Source organism: Schistocerca americana, chromosome 2, assembly GCF_021461395.2.
Source record: "Schistocerca americana isolate TAMUIC-IGC-003095 chromosome 2, iqSchAmer2.1, whole genome shotgun sequence".
In the NCBI taxonomy this organism is placed as follows: domain Eukaryota; kingdom Metazoa; phylum Arthropoda; class Insecta; order Orthoptera; family Acrididae; genus Schistocerca; species Schistocerca americana.
In genome coordinates, this window is record NC_060120.1 from 851482417 (window position 1) to 851499267 (window position 16851).

At 40.2% G+C, this 16851-nt stretch overlaps 1 protein-coding gene across 1 annotated transcript in view; it reads right to left on the reverse strand.

Annotated features, from left to right (window-relative positions):
• LOC124595720 (NFX1-type zinc finger-containing protein 1-like) overlaps positions 1 to 16851 on the reverse strand; it is a 413636-nt gene that overhangs the window by 47287 nt on the left and 349498 nt on the right. The window lies entirely within an intron of this gene.

Genomic DNA, 16851 nt, shown 5'->3' on the forward strand with positions numbered 1-16851 from the left:
TAGCAAGTTGGGATCGTTGTAGGAACTGTTCAAGGAAGGATGCAATGGCATGTTTGCTGTTGGAACTGTTTTACAATTGGGGTACAAAGTGATATTTCCAGTTAACATTGCACATGAAAGAAAATTGGTCCTTCACCAAAACAGCATGATTACATACAGATTTAGAGCTGAAAGTGAAACCCTGGATAATAAAAATAATTGGGGAGGTGAGAGTGCCTTAGATAAGAGGCTGAGAACACGATCTTCAACTCTAAGCTCTCAAGTTTACAAATCTCATCTGGTGCAGTCCCCAACAATGTCTTTCCTTCTCAGCTCATCTGGTATATTTTCTATGAACTGGAATTCTGACCATCTTTTCCATAATTCTTCTCATTTCTTAAACATCACCAGTCACTTTCCTTCACCTCTCGTACTTTCCCTTCAACGCACCTAAGAGGAGGAGATACTGACTCTGAAAGCTTGCAAGTTCCATTAACTTTTGTGTGTTTTCTCTGCCACTGCTTGGTGAGTCAATTTTTTATCTATCTATCTGGTTTCATCATAGGGTGCGAATGTGTGTCGATTTGTTCCTGCTTATGAATAACTGCGTGTATTGTGTGATTTAACTGTGTTGTAAGTATATGATTTGTATTTGATGATGTTTTTGTTCACATCTACTTTTTGTACTTTCTTGTATTTAATGGAAAATTCTATGTCAACAGCTTTTGACATAATTTGCATTCAATTTTATTAATCTTGTCATGGCGTGAATATGTAATTCTCCTTTGAATATGATGTAGCTTCTTGCCACTGTTTATGCTGAGTAATCTTACTCTTCATCCAAACATGCCTTGGAAGGTCCAGCGATACCAACCTACCACTGTGTCATTCTCAGCTGACAGGCATCATTGGCTACAAACATGGAGGGGCATTTTGTCAGCACACTGCACTCGCGGCCATCATCACTGGAGCCACTACTTCTCAATCAAGTAGCTTCTCAGCCCTTGAGGGCTGAGTGCACCCCATGCTTGCCAACAGCGCTCGTCAGACCCAGAAAGTGACCCATCCAAGTGCTAGCCAAGCATGACAGTGCTTAACTTTGGTGTTACCATATCAGTGAGGCCGTTGGCCTTAAACTAGTTATTGTGCTATTTACTATTATATAGCAAAAATATTTTACGTATAAGTTGTAATGGGACACCCTCCTAAAACATTACCTTTTTTATATATATAGAAATAGCCAATACCAAAAAGTACTTTCGAATTTTGTACAGGTTAAAATTATCTCAGCTGTTTCCCTAAAGGAATTACATACGATTTGGCATACAACGTATTATATTTCAGGCTAAAATGTATAAAAAGAAATTAATTTGTCACAATCGATATGTACAGTTAAAATTACTCTTCTTTTAGAAATATTTGAAATTACGAAATATCTGGTATACTTAAAATTCATATTATTAGTTGCACAATCTAATGCTGATTATTAAATTTATTTCTGGATTCATTTACAAAATAGTGATATAATTTGGTGAATATTCTTCTTTTATCAAGAAAGTTAGTAAATTCTTTTGCTTTGTAAACTCTTTGGATTATTGTTGGTATCACAGAATGTAAGTGGTAGTGGGCATGCCTTTGATGGAAACAGACTTGTTTTGTGGTGTTATAGAAGTGGAAATTGTAAAGATCGTGTGATACTGTAAGAATGTGACAAAAAATAAAATTCAAGAGTAAGACAGGCAAATCTTCAAAAATTATTATGTCAACGGGAACCCACAACGTTAAAGAAATTTCAGCCTCACGAACCTACCCTTAGTCACGACTGCAGCCAACAATGAGAAAATGAAGATAAATAAAATCTTATGCCTCTCGAAACTTTTGAAACAAATGAAGAGACTGGAAAATTTAATGCTGATGTGTGTGTGGGTAAGATTACAACGTGCACATTTGTACATGGGATTATATGGTTTAGCATGAAATACTACTGTATTTAGTGAACGCTATTTATACAGGATTAACTAGTACATTCAATGACGGATGAGACTGGTGTATTATCCGCTTTGAAATTTTCGTTGAATGGAAGGACTGTTCTAGTGCGTTGATTTCTGCTACAGTTTATTGTACCTATTAACAACATGTGAACACATTTACATTAGTACTGTTTCATTTTTACCATTTGTAAGGAAGATAATCTATTTGGGTTTACACTGTACTGTGGCAGCTGAAATGGAATTTAGTGAATGTTGTTACATGTTGCCCACAAGTTGATCTGTAATTGTAATGTCTAAAGTATTTTTTTACTGTTTCTTTTTTTTTTTTCAACAGTAAATATTCACTTGCACAGCACTTACGTGCTGCAGTTTTGCCTTGAAAAGTACAGAGATGTCACCTGTTGAAATACTGGCAGCTGCTGATGACGTCAGTCAGCTACATTCCCATAAGTTATATTGAGCTTTCTGCACAGTATATAACTTTCATTCTAGTTAAAAAGTGTTTTTACTAGCTTACATACCAAATCAGTAATTATGTAAATTGATGGAGGAGAGGGGACAAAGGAAAGGAAACGGAGGAACTACTGATATCAGCTGCATCAGGACTGTGCCCGCCATCAGCAGTGATGAATGAAAATGTGTGCTGAACCGGGATTTGAACCCAGAATCTCCTGCTTAATAGTTGCGTTGACCACTGTGCCATCGGGACACAGTGCTTATCACAAATGTTGACCCACATTCCAATCTAGCACCATCCCTGTTCACGTCAGGGTCCTCCATGCTCTCTACTTTGAGATTGCTGCTGGGGGACTGAATGAAATTGGTGCATCTACACTGAATGTGGCGGATTCATTGCCCATCAACGCAAATCAATTATATGAAGGTGTGGTGTCTGCTCTTTCAGATGTGGAGGAGGAGGAGATTAGTGTTTAACGTCCCGTCGACAACGAGGTCATTAGAGACGGAGCGCAAGCTCGGGTGAGGGAAGGACGGGGAAGGAAATCGGCCGTGCCCTTTCAAAGGAATCATCCCAGCATTTGCCTGAAGCGATTTTAGGGAAATCACGGAAAACCTAAATCAGGATGGCTGGAGACGGGATTGAACCGTCGTCCTCCCGAATGCGAGTCCAGTGTGCTAACCACTGTGCCACCTCGCTCGGTCTTTCAGATGTGTTCAAAAGAACAGACACCATGCATTCATACAATTGACTCACTTCAATGTGCGAGCAATCCACCTTCTTCAGTGCGAAATCACCGTTACATACGACCTCCTGTGGGGATCTCAAAGCAGCGAGCATGGAGGACATGGACAGGGACTGCAGACAGGTGGGAATGTGGGTTGGCAGAGATAGTCCAAGAATTTGCAATAAACACTGTGTCTGGATGGTGCAGTGGTCAACACAACTGCCTAGAAAGTAAGAGATCCCGGGTTTGAATCCCGGTTTGGCACACATTTTCTCTCTCACAGCTGATGCTGCACACAGTACTGATGCAGCTGACATCAACAGTCCCTTCCCTTCCCTTTCTTTCCCTTCCTTCTTCAACTTACATAAGATGTATCGTAGCTGTGGATTCCATACATGTCCAAAAGAACAGACACCATGCATTCATATAAAATTGGTAATTCCTTACCAAAACGGCCTTGCTGTTCTGGTACCGCGAACGGCTGAAAGCAAGGGGAAACTACAGCCGTAATTTTTCCCGAGGGCATACAGCTTTACTGTATGGTTAAATGATGATGGCGTCCTCTTGGGTAAAATATTCTGGAGGTAAAATAGTCCCCCATTCGGATCTCCGGGCGGGGACTACTCAAGAGGACGTTGTTATCAGGAGAAAGAAAACTGGAGTTCTGCGGATTGGAGCGTGTAGGTTAGAAAATTTAAAAAGGGACATGGATAGGTTAAAGTTAGATATAGTGGGAATTAGTGAAGTAGGTAGGTTAGAAAATTTAAAAAGGGAAATGGATAGGTTAAAGTTAGATATAGTGGGAATTAGTGAAATTCGGTGGCAGGAGGAACAAGACTTTTTGTCAGGTGAATACAGGGTTATAAATACAAAATCAAATAAGAGGTAACGCAGGAATAGGTTCAATAATAAATAAAAAAATAGGCTTGCGGGTAAGCTACTACAAACAGCATAGTGCACGCATTATTGTGGCCAAGATAGACACGAAGCCCACGCCTAGTACAGTAGTACAAGTTTATATGCCAGCTAGCTCTGCAGATGATGAAGAAATTGATGAAATGTATGATGAGATAAAAGAAATTATTCAGATAGTGAAGGGAGACGAAAATTTAATAGTCATGGGTGACTGGAATTCGAGTGTAGGAAAAGGGAGAGAAGGAAACATAGTAGGTGAATATGGATTGGGGCTAAGAAATGAAAGAGGAAGCCGTCTGGTAGAATTTTGCACAGAGCACAACTTAATCATAGCTAACACCTGGTTCAACAATCATAAAAGAAGGTTGTATACATGGAATAAGCCTGGAGATACTGACAGGTTTCAGATAGATTATACACTCCTGGAAATGGAAAAAAGAACACATTGACACCGGTGTGTCAGACCCGCCATACTTGCTCCGGACACTGCGAGAGGGCTGTACAAGCAATGATCACACGCACGGCACAGCGGACACACCAGGAACCGCGGTGTTGGCCGTCGAATGGCGCTAGCTGCGCAGCATTTGTGCACCGCCGCCGTCAGTGTCAGCCAGTTTGCCGTGGCATACGGAGCTCCATCGCAGTCTTTAACACTGGTAGCATGCCGCGACAGCGTGGACGTGAACCGTATGTGCAGTTGACGGACTTTGAGCTAGGGCGTATAGTGGGCATGCGGGAGGCCGGGTGGACGTACCGCCGAATTGCTCAACACGTGGGGCGTGAGGTCTCCACAGTACATCGATGTTGTCGCCAGTGGTCGGCGGAAGGTGCACGTGCCCGTCGACCTGGGACCGGACCGCAGCGACGCACGGATGCACGCCAAGACCGTAGGATCCTACGCAGTGCCGTAGGGGACCGCACCGCCACTTCCCAGCAAATTAGGGACGCTGTTGCTCCTGGGGTATCAGCGAGGACCATTCGCAACCGTCTCCATGAAGCTGGGCTACGGTCCCGCACACCGTTAGGCCGTCTTCCGCTCACGTCCCAACATCGTGCAGCCCGCCTCCAGTGGTGTTGCGACAGGCGTGAATGGAGGGACGAATGGAGACGTGTCGTCTTCAGCGATCAGAGTCGCTTCTGCCTTGGTGCCAATGATGGTCGTATGCGTGTTTGGCGCCGTGCAGGTGAGCGCCACAATCAGGACTGCATACGACCGAGGCACACAGGGCCAACACCCGGCATCATGGTGTGGGGAGCGATCTCCTACACTGGTCGTACACCACTGGTGATCGTCAAGGGGACACTGAATAGTGCACGGTACATCCAAACCGTCATCGAACCCATCGTTCTACCATTCCTAGACCGGCAAGGGAACTTGCTGTTCCAACAGGGCAATGCACGTCCGCATGTATCCCGTGCCACCCAACGTGCTCTAGAAGGTGTAGGTCAACTACCCTGGCCAGCAGGATCTCCGGATCTGTCCCCCATTGAGCATGTTTGGGACTGGATGAAGCGTCGTCTCACGCGGTCTGCACGTCCAGCATGAACGCTGGTCCAACTGAGGCGCCAGGTGGAAATGGCATGGCAAGCCGTTCCACAGGACTACATCCAGCATCTCTACGATCGTTTCCATGGGAGAATAGCAGCCTGCATTGCTGCGAAAGGTGGATATACACTGTACTAGTGCCGACATTGTGCATGCTCTGTTGCCTGTGTCTATGTGCCTGTGGTTCTGTCAGTGTGATCATGTGATGTATCTGACCCCAGGAATGTGTCAATAAAGTTTCCCCTTCCTGGGACAATGAATTCACGGTGTTCTTATTTCAATTTCCAGGAGTGTATAATGGTAAGACAGAGATTTAGGAACCTGGTTTTAAATTGTAAGACTTTTACAGGGGCAGATGTGGACTCTGACCACAAGCTATTGGTTATGACCTGTAGATTAAAACTGAAGCAACTGCAAAAAGGTGGGAATTTAAGGAGATGGGACCTGGATAAACTGACTAAACCAGAGGTTGTACAGAGTTTCAGGGAGAGCATAAGGGAACAATTGGCAGCAGTGGGGGAAAGAAGTACAGTAGAAAAAGAATGGGTAACTCTGAGGGATGAAGTAGTGAAGGCAGCAGGGGATCAAGTAGGTAAAAAGATGAGGGCTAGTAGAAATCCTTGGGTAACAGAAGAAATATTGAATTGAATTGATGAAAGGAGAAAATATAAAAATGCAGTAAATGAAGCAGGCAAAAAGGAATACAAATGTCTCAAAAATGAGATCGACAGGAAGTGCAAAATGGCTAAGCAGGGATGGCTGGAGGACAAATGTAAGGATGTAGAGGCTTATCTCACTAGTGGTAAGATAGATACTGCCTACAGGAAAATTAAAGAGACCTTTGGAGAAGAGAGAACCACTTGTATGTATATCAAGAGCTCAGATGGAAACCCAGTTCTAACCAAAGAAGGGAAAGCAGAAAAGTGGAAGGAGTATATAGAGGGTCTATACAAGGGCGATGTACTTGAGGACAATATTATGGAAATGGAAGGGGATGTAGATGAAGATGAAATGGGAGATATGATACTGCGTGAAGAGTTTGACAGAGCACTGAAAGACCAGAGCCGAAACAAGGCTCCGGGAGTAGACAACATTCCATTAGAACTACTGACGGCCTTCGGAGAGCCAGTCCTGACAAAACTCTACCATCTGGTGAGCAAGATGTATGAGACAGGTGAAGCACCCTCAGACTTCAAGAAGAATATAATAATTCCAATCCCAAAGAAAGCAGCTGTTGACAGATGTGAAAATTACCGAACTATCAGTTTAATACGTCACAGCTGCAAAATACTAACACGAATTCTTTACAGACGAATGGAAAAACTAGTAGAAGCCAACCTCGGGGAAGATCAGTTTGTATTCCGTAGAAACACTGGAACACGTGAGGCAGTACTGACCTTACGACTTATCTTAGAAGAAAGATTAAGGAAAGGCAAACCTACGTTTCTAGCATTTGTAGACTTAGAGAAAGCTTTTGACAATGTTGACTGGAATACTCTCTTCCAAATTCTAAAGGTGGCAGGGGTAAAATACAGGGAGCGAAAGGCTATCTACAATTTGTACAGAAACCAGATGGCAGTTATAAGGGGTGAGGGGCACGAAAGGGAGGCAGTGGTTGGGAAGGGAGTGAGACAGGATTGTAGCCCCTCCCCAACGTTATTCAATCTGTATATTGAGCAAGCAGTAAAGGAAACAAAAGAGAAATTCGGAGTAGGTATTAAAATCCATGGAGAAGAAATACAAACTTTGAGGTTCACCGATGACATTGTAATTCTGTCAGAGACAGCAAAGGACTTGGAAGAGCAGTTGAACGGAATGGACATTCTATTGAAAGGAGGATATAAGATGAACATCAACAAAAGCAAAACGAGGATAATGGAATGTAGTCGAATTAAGTCTGGTGATGCTGAGGGAATTAGATTAGGAAGTGAGACACTTAAAGTAGTAAAGGAGTTTTGCTATTTGGGGAGCAAAATAACTGATGATCGTTGAAGTAGAGAAGATATAAAATGTAGATTGGCAATGGCAAGGAAATCGTTTCTGAAGAAGAGAAATTTGTTAACATCGAGTATAGATTTAAGTGTAAGGAAGTCGTTTCTGAAAGTATTTGTATGGAGTGTAGCCATGTTTGGAAGGGAAACATGGACGATAAATAGTTTGGACAAGAAGAGAATAGAAGCTTTCGAAATGTGGTGCTACAGAAGAATGCTGAAGATTAGATGGGTAGATCACATAACTAATGAGGAGGTATTGGTTGGTTGGTTGGTTGTTTCGGGGAAGGAGACCAGACAGCGAGGTCATCGGTCTCATCGGATTAGGGAAGGACGGGGAAGGAAGTCGGCCGTGCCCTTTGAAAGGAACCATCCCGGCATTTGCCTGGAGCGATTTAGGGAAATCACGGAAAACCTAAATCAGGAAGGCCGGACGCGGGATTGAACCGTCGTCCTCCCGAATGCGAGTCCAGTGTCTAACCACTGCGCCAGAGGAGGTATTGAATAGAATTGGGGAGATGAGGATTTTGTGGCACAACTTGACGAGAAGAAGGGACTGGTTAGTAGGACATGTTCTGAGGCATCAAGGGGTCACAAATTTAGCATTGGAGGGCAGCATGGAGGGTAAAAATCGTAGAGAGAGGCCAAGAGATGAATACATTAAGCAGATTCAGAAGGATGTAGGTTGCAGTAAGTACTGGGAGATGAAGAAACTTGCACAGGATAGGGTAGCGTGGAGAGCTGCATCAAACCAGTCTCAGGACTGAAGACCACAACAACAACAACTACAACAATTCCTTACAACTGTTCAAAAGTCACACAAAGCAGGTTCTTCAACTAGAATGACATTCACACGTATTGTTGTAGCAATGTTCAGTGTAGCAGAAATCTTCTCCCAGGATATTTCTCAACACATTGTAATAAATGTTTACAGCATTAACTATTTCATAATATTGTCTACAGCTTGATTTGGTCTATATCATGATATGTAGTGATATATGCTTAAATGGTAGTCAGCAGTGTTACAAACTTCACTGTATCAGTAGTTCTATTCAATGCAGTTGCAATTAAAATCTGTTTTGGAACAATTTATAGCTATATTAAATACAGATGATGTATGCTCACACTGTATGGAGTTGCATAATGTGCAGATCTGTAGCACAGAGGAGAAATATTCTTTTCTGAGTCTAAAAGGAATGTTACTTTTGGTAATAGCAACCAGAGCAGAAGTGTTACATCATTCAAACAAAAATTCAGTTGCTCTGTTAAAGTTTAATACAGCGAACTATATGTGGAATTAATTTATCATCCATGTGGTCTGAGTCTGACTTATTTTCTTTCAGAATATTTGGTTTGGGTGACATTTCAGAGACATATCATAAAGGAAGAAAAAAATTCCAGATTGAGATAGAAGTACTCATGTCAATTTCCTGGATGCAAAAGTGGTTATTTTTTAACCCCAGAACTTCAGAACAAACTTTTCTACAAATCCCCAGTTGCATCAAAGAGTGAGATATCCAAAAAAAGTGGAAATCAATTTTTAATGTAGCTGAAGACATTAAATGTAGTTGTTACTACGTATGAGAGGATCATTTTTGCCAAGCAGATTTTTATAAACATCTCTACACACGGGCTAAAGCCTTGAGTTATTCTAAGGCATATGGAATTGGTGTTATACCAGGATTCCCCCCTATTTATGTTACACAGGTTGTGGTGATTGTGCTGGTGCTGGTAGTAGCACTAGTAGAAGAGACACTGTTTTCACCACATCAAATGAAAAAATAAGTGTGCACATGATACAGGTTGCAATGCAAACTATAAAATATTGGAGGAACCAACCAGTCCCCTTTCTCAGTGACAGATGATGATGAGAACAGATTTTTGTGCACACCTATTTATGAAGGTGAAAGTAGTAAGGGTGTGAGGTTCAAAATGTGATTTAACAACAAGAAATTTTTTTTTTTAAAATTGCATTAAAATACACTTGCCAGAGTAGGTAAATAATAATTATTATTATAAAAGCTACAGAATGAGGGCAACCAGTTGAAAATTCTGAGAGAACTATACGATGACTGGAAATTTCGATTAATTGAAGAAGTGTTAAATGATGTGACAAAAACATTTATTAATAGCTAACTAAGGTATGCGAATAAACCATCTGCGGCAATGTCAAACAATGGAAAATCCAGGATAAAATGTAATAGTATTATGAGAAGGAAAGTTGCTACTCACCATATAGCAGAGATGCTGAGTCGTAGATAGACACAACAAAAAGACTCTCACAATTAAAGCCTTCGACCATTAAGACCTTCGTCAACAATGGACACAAATACACATGCACAGCCTGTGCGCGCGAGCACGCACGCACACACACCCACCCACACACACACACACACACACACACACACACACACACACACACGATTGCAGTCTCAGGCAACTGAAACCTTAATGGCCGAAAGTTTGAATTGTGACAGTCTTTTTGTTGTGCCTATCTGCAACTCAGCATCTCCGCTATATGGTGAGTAGCAACTTTCCTTATCATATCTGCAGCAATGTGATATTCTAGACAAGATAAGGTATTTGCTTTATCTATTTACAAGTGTAATTCCCAATTGTATAGATACTTGGTTACATACTTCTCTCTTCCAAAGCCCGACCCCTTCAGTCAGTGCTTTCCCACATACCATTTGTTACAGGATTTAATCGATCTTTGACAAATATATTAACAATGGAAGTAATTAATATGGATGAAAATGCCAAGAACTGTGTTCTACTTTTTGATGAAATGTCTCTGGATGATGGAATGTATTATGAGGTACACAAACAGTTAATATATGGCAATCAGGATTTGGGTAATTTATTATGGTCACCTGAAGCTGCTAATAATGCATTAGTATAAGCTGAAAGGCATTTCTTGCATATTACTTTATTGCAACCACTTTTCACTGTAGCCATTGGACAGCACTCATCGTACACATAATAAGTGAACTTCGCATATTTGATTCAAAGTCATTTGTAATGCAACAAACCAGACGGCTCTTACAGAATGGTGTGAAGCAAACGAAATATACTGGACTTTCGGATATTCCACTTTGGATCAGAAGAAGAGATTTGAAACTCTATCCAAACTAAAAGCAAAACACTTTAACTTTTCTGATTCCTATGTCAAAATGAAGGTCAAAGTTGCTGCTGAACAAGTGAGCCATACAGTTGCAGCATCAATCGAAACATATATTTCTACACAGATATTACCATCTGAGGCTACACACAGCTGAGTTTGTAGTAAAAACAGACAATCTCTTTGATTCATTCAACAATAATGAGCAATATGCAAGTGATGGGAAAATACTGTCAGAAAATTCACCACATATAGAAGTATGGTACAGCCTACTGAAGGAAATAGGCAGCTGACAAATGACAGATTTGAAAACAAGTAGAAACATGACTAATTTGTTTAGTTATATAAAAGGTTGGCAGTTTACATTAAAGTATTTTATTTTCTTGTGGAAGAACTTAAAAGAAGTAGGGTTTAAGTACTTAAATTTGAACCCCTTCAATCAAGATGCTCTAGAGAATTTCTTTTGTTGTATAAAGCAACATGGTATTACTAATACCAACTTGTGAAAATGTGATGATTACAAGCCACTGAACAATTTGTGTTACATTCTGGGAAATGATGGTATTAATGAACTTTTGAATAAAAGTGATCTGAATGTCTGCAATGACACTGCTATGATTCAGCTACTTCCTAGTTCTTGCTCAGATGATGTGCGTGACTCCATAGATCATCGGGCCTTAGCTTATGTAGCATGCTATTTACTGAATAACAGATGTACTATATGACTGTGAAACATGTAGAACCAGTCTCTACTCAACTACTGTAATTGAAAATCGTTTATTTACATCATTTAAAGATAATAATGAAGTGACTTCTCATTTGAAATATGCATGTGAAAATGCTATGATTTTCCTGAGGATACTTCACGATCAGCTATCTAAACACTATTTAAACAGTCATTGTCATACAACAAGAATACATGGTACCAAAAGAAAATGTTCTCTTTGCTTCATATAATATTTTGTAATAAACATGACATAGAAGTGATAGTTCTAAAGATGAGTATACCATTCATAACATGTATAAATTTGAACAAAAAAAAAAAAAAAAAAAAAAAAAAAAAAAAAAAAAAAAAAAAAAAAAAAAAAAAAAAAAACAAAAAAAAAAAAAAAAAAAAAAGTAAAAGAAGAAAAAAAAAAAAGAGTTGTGTGTAAAACAATTAAAAAAGAGGAAGTAGTTTAAATTATTGTAGTGAACTTTGTATTTCATCATTTAACATATTCAAACTTACAATAGTAACCTCTCTATACGTATACGAATGTGTGCTGTTGATCAGAGCTAAACTTAGTAACACATGCAAATGCAACTCTCACACACACGACTTCAGTCTCAGGCAACTGAAACCACACTGCGAACAGCAGTACCAGAGCTCTCAAACAAATAGTTTTTGTGTAGATCAGATTCTTGAAGCATGTGCTTGTGAGTTACAACTGCAATATACTTCTATAGTAATTGTAACAATCTACAGATCCCCTCAAGCTAACTTTCAGCTATTCATGAAAAATCTAGAGGCATTATTGAGCTACCTGTCAGACAAAAGGAAGCAGTTAGTGGTTTGTGGTGACTTTAACGTAGATTTTTTAAAAGATACGGATAGGAAAAATGAGCAAGAATCTTTCTTTGGTTGTTTCAATTTAGTATGTGTTGTAAGTTTTCCAACACATGTGCAGCAGGATAGTACGTCACTTATCGATAACGTTTTCATAGACTGTGCTCAGGCAGAAACTATAAATGTGTAACAAGTTGTTAATGGGCTATCTGATCACGATGCACAGTTAATGGAAATAACACGTATAGCACCTTACAGGCTTGAGGCAGGCTCATACAAAGCAGGGAGGCTTATTGATGCGAACAGGATACAGTGTTTTAAGAGCAGCCTAGAAAAGGTAGAATGGGATGAAGTATACACATAAAATGATGCTGATGCCAAATTCAGTTTATTCCACCGTAAATTTGTCTCAATATTTGAGAGTTGCTTTCCTGAAACATTATCCAAAAAAGCCATTACAAAGTCAAGTAAGTCATGGATTACTAAGGGAATTAAGCTACAGTGTAAGAGGAAAAGGGAAATATATGTGCAGGCCAGAATAAGTCAGGATCTGACGTTACTTACTTACTACAAAAGATAACGTAATATTTTGAGGAAAGTCATTAAGAAGTCGAGAAGCTTGTGTGTTCTGACAGAAATTAATAATGCGGATGATAAGATCACAACTATGTGGAATATTGCAAAAAGCGAGATGGGGCAGCCTGACAGTGCACAGCATACCATAGCAACAAAGTGAAATGATGATGTTGTGAGTGATAATTCACAAGTTGCAAGTATTTTTAACAATCACTTCCTGAATATAGCATCAAAAATAGGATTAAAGGGTTCAATTGAAGAAGCAAAAAAATATGTTAAAAATAACAGCACAAACATCCCCCATTGAAATTATGGGAATTTTAAATATATTGAAAAACAAGAGCTCATGGTGTTGATGGAGTCTCTAACAGAATTTTGAGGTGTTGTTATAATTTAATAAGTGGAGTCCTTAGTGATATACGTAATGCTTTGCTGGCACATGGAATTTTTCTAGAAAGATTGAAACACGCAATTGTCAAACCTCTTCATAAGAAAGAGGACAAAAGTGACTTCAATAATTTTAGATCAGTCTGATTGCTGACTTCTTTTTCTAAAATATTTGAAAAAGTTGTGTATTCAAGAGTAGTCTCACATTTAAGTGAAAATAATTCACTCAGCATGTCAGAGTTTGGATTCCGGAAGGGTTACTCAACTGAGAATGCTATCTACACATTTACCCATCAAATAGTACAAGCCCTAAATAACAAATTATCACCAGTTGGTATTTTTTGTGATCTTTCCACAGCATTTGACTGTGTGGATCATGTTACACTCTTAGAAAAACTCAGGTTTTATGGAACTGATGGCTATAGACACAGCTGGTTTGAATCATACTTAAAAAACAAAGTAAAAAGTTGTTGAATAACACAAATAATGTTGGGACGGTGGTAAATTCCAATGAATGGGGAGTTATCACAAAGGGAGTCCCAAAGGGTTCAATTTTGGGTCCTCTGCTGTTCCTTATTCATGTGAGTGACCTCTCACTAAATGTTCAGCAAGCAGAGCTAGTGCTTTTTGCAGATGACACGAGTGTTATAATAAATCCCATTCCAGAAAAAGCAGCAGAAGATATTGTTAAGGATGTCTTTCAAAGAATTATTACGTGGTTCTCAGAAAATGGACTCTCCCTTAATTTTGAAAAAACTCACTATATCCAGTTCTGTACACCGAATAGAGTTGTACCAATAATTGATGTAGCAGATGAACAGGGCACAGTTAACAGGGTAGATTTCTCCAAACTTTTGGGTGTTCACATTGATGACAACTTGAACTGGAAGAAGCACATTACTGAGCTTCTCAAACAATTAAATTTATCTTCTTTCACTCTTCGTATAAACGCTAGTCCTGTTAATAAACAGATCAGCCTCCTAACGTACTTTGCATATTTCCACTCAATAATGTCTTATGGAATTGTTTTCTGAGGTAACTCACCACTTAGACATAAAGTATTGATTGCACAAAACAGAGCAGTGGGAATAATTAGTGGTGTTCACCCAAGAATGTCATGTAGGCACCTATTCAAGAAGTTAGGTATTTTTAACTGCACCATCAGAGTACATATTTTCTCTAATGAAATTTGTTATAAATAATCCATCTCAATTTGCGGAGAACAGTGATGATCATATGTACAACACTAGAGGGAAAAATGACGTTTACTATCCGTTATTGTTGCTTTAAGTTGCTCAAAAAGGAGTACATTATTCCGTGACAAAAATCTTTGATCATTTGCCCAGCAACATAAAGTGTCTGGCAGGAAGCAGATCAAGTTTTAAATCTAGTTTAAAATAATTTCTTTTGGACAGTTCCTTCTATTCCATAGATGAGTTTCTGTTTCAAAACTCGGGAAAAAAAATGTACCTCTAAATGTGTAGAACCAAAAATTTCAGTAATATTAATATTAGCAGTATTCATGTGTGTGTATATATATCTTGTAATATGCCTTGTTCCACATCATATCGATAAAATAATCGTGAAAATGATCTATGGAACATGACATAACTGAACTAAACTATACTGACGGGAGTGGCGACTGGTTGGGAGGTAAGGAGGAGGCTGGGGAGGGGAGGGGGAGGGATAATATGGTGGAGACAGCAGACAGTGAAGTGCTGCAGTTTACAAGGAGGGCAGGTGGGAGATTGGCGGGGGAGGGGGAGTGTGGTGTAGCAAAAAAGGAGAGAAATAAAATAAAAAGACTGGATGTGGTGGTGAAATGATGGCTGTGTAGGGTTGGAATGGGAACAGGAAGGGGCTGGATGGACGAGGACTGTGACCAATGAAGGTTGAGGCCAGGATGGTTTACAGGAATGCAGGATGTATTGCAGGGAAAGTTCCCACCTGCATAATTCAGAAAAGCTGGTGATGATGGAAGGGATCCATATGGCACAGGCTGTGCAGCAGTCACTGAAATGAAGGATATCATGTTTGGTAGGGTGTTCAGCAACAGTGGTCCACTTGTTTCTTGGCTGCAGTTTGTTGGTGGCTATTCATGCGGACAGACAGCATGTTGGTTGTCATGCCTAAATAGAATGCAGCACAGGGGTTGTAGCTTTGCTTGTAAATCACATGACTGGTTTCGCAGGTAGCCCTGCCTTTGATGGGATAGGTGATGTTAGTGGCTGGACTGAAGTAGGTGGTGGAGGAAGGATGTATGGGACAGGCCTTGCATCTACGTCTATTACAAGGGTATGAGCCACGAGGTAAGGGATTGGGAGCAGGGGTTGTGTAACAGTGGACAAGTGTATTGTGTAGGTTTGGTGCATCGCGGAATACAACTGTAGGAGGGGTGGGAAGGATAGTGTGCAGGACAGTTCTCATTTCAGGGCACGACGAAAGGTAATCGAAACCCTGACAGAAAATGCAATTCAGTTGCTCCAGTTATGAGGGGAATGCTCCTCTGTGGCCAGACAGTGGGACTTCGGGAGGTGGCGGGAGACTGGAAAGATAAGGCACAAGAGATTTGTTTTTGTACAAGGTTGGGAGGATAATTACCGACAGTGAATGCTTCAGTGAGACCCTCGGTATATTCCGAGACAGACTGCTCGTCACTGCAGATGCAATGACTATGGGTGGCTAGGCTGTACAGAAGGGCTTTTTTGGTATGGAATGGGTGGCGGCTATTGAAGTGGAGGTAATGCTGGTGGTTAGTAGGTTTGATATAGACGGAGGTCTTTGAGGTGGAGGTCAACCTCTAGGAAGTTGGCTTGTTGGGCTGAGTAGGACCAGGTGAAGCAAATGGCGGAGATGTTGTTGAGGTTCTGGAGGAATGCTGGATAGGGTGTCCTCACCTTCGATCCAGATAGCAAAGATGTCATCAGTGAATCTGAACCAGGTAAGGGGTTTAGGATTCTGGGTTTTTATAAAGTATTCCTCTAAATGGCCCATGAATAGGTTGGCATAGGATGGTGCCATGCGTGTGCCCACACCCGTACCCTGGATTTGTTTGTAGGTAATAGCTTCAAAGGAGAAGTAATTGTGGGTGAGGATATAGTTGGTCATGGCGACTAGGAAGGAGGATCAGTTGACCAACAGCTGTGTAACTGCGAAAGTGCGTCATTGTAAGGATTACTGCCACACTCACAAACAAGTGATTGCCTTTAAACAATCATGATTCATAACAAATACAGCAAATTTTTCATCAATACTAGCAGAGTCTAGACAAAAAAGTTACCTTTATATATCTATCCTCTATCATTTATGTAAGTGCCACTTAGACCAGTGAATTTTGTCTTCGAATTTTCACATGTGTATTGATTTGCTTTATTTTCATTAATTATATAATTTGAGCTGCTTCTCTAAGGTTCACTTTCAACAGAACTGTTCATTATATGATCTCAGTTACAATTAAAGCATTTTCATATAGTTACTCTTAAAATGTCAGGAAAAAACAACTGGAATTTTTCTTTCAGACTATAATAAAAGACGTAATAAATGCGCAGAAGATGGCAACTGTAGCCACAGTTGCTTTAGGCTGCAGTCGTGTGTGTGTGTGTGTGTGTGTGT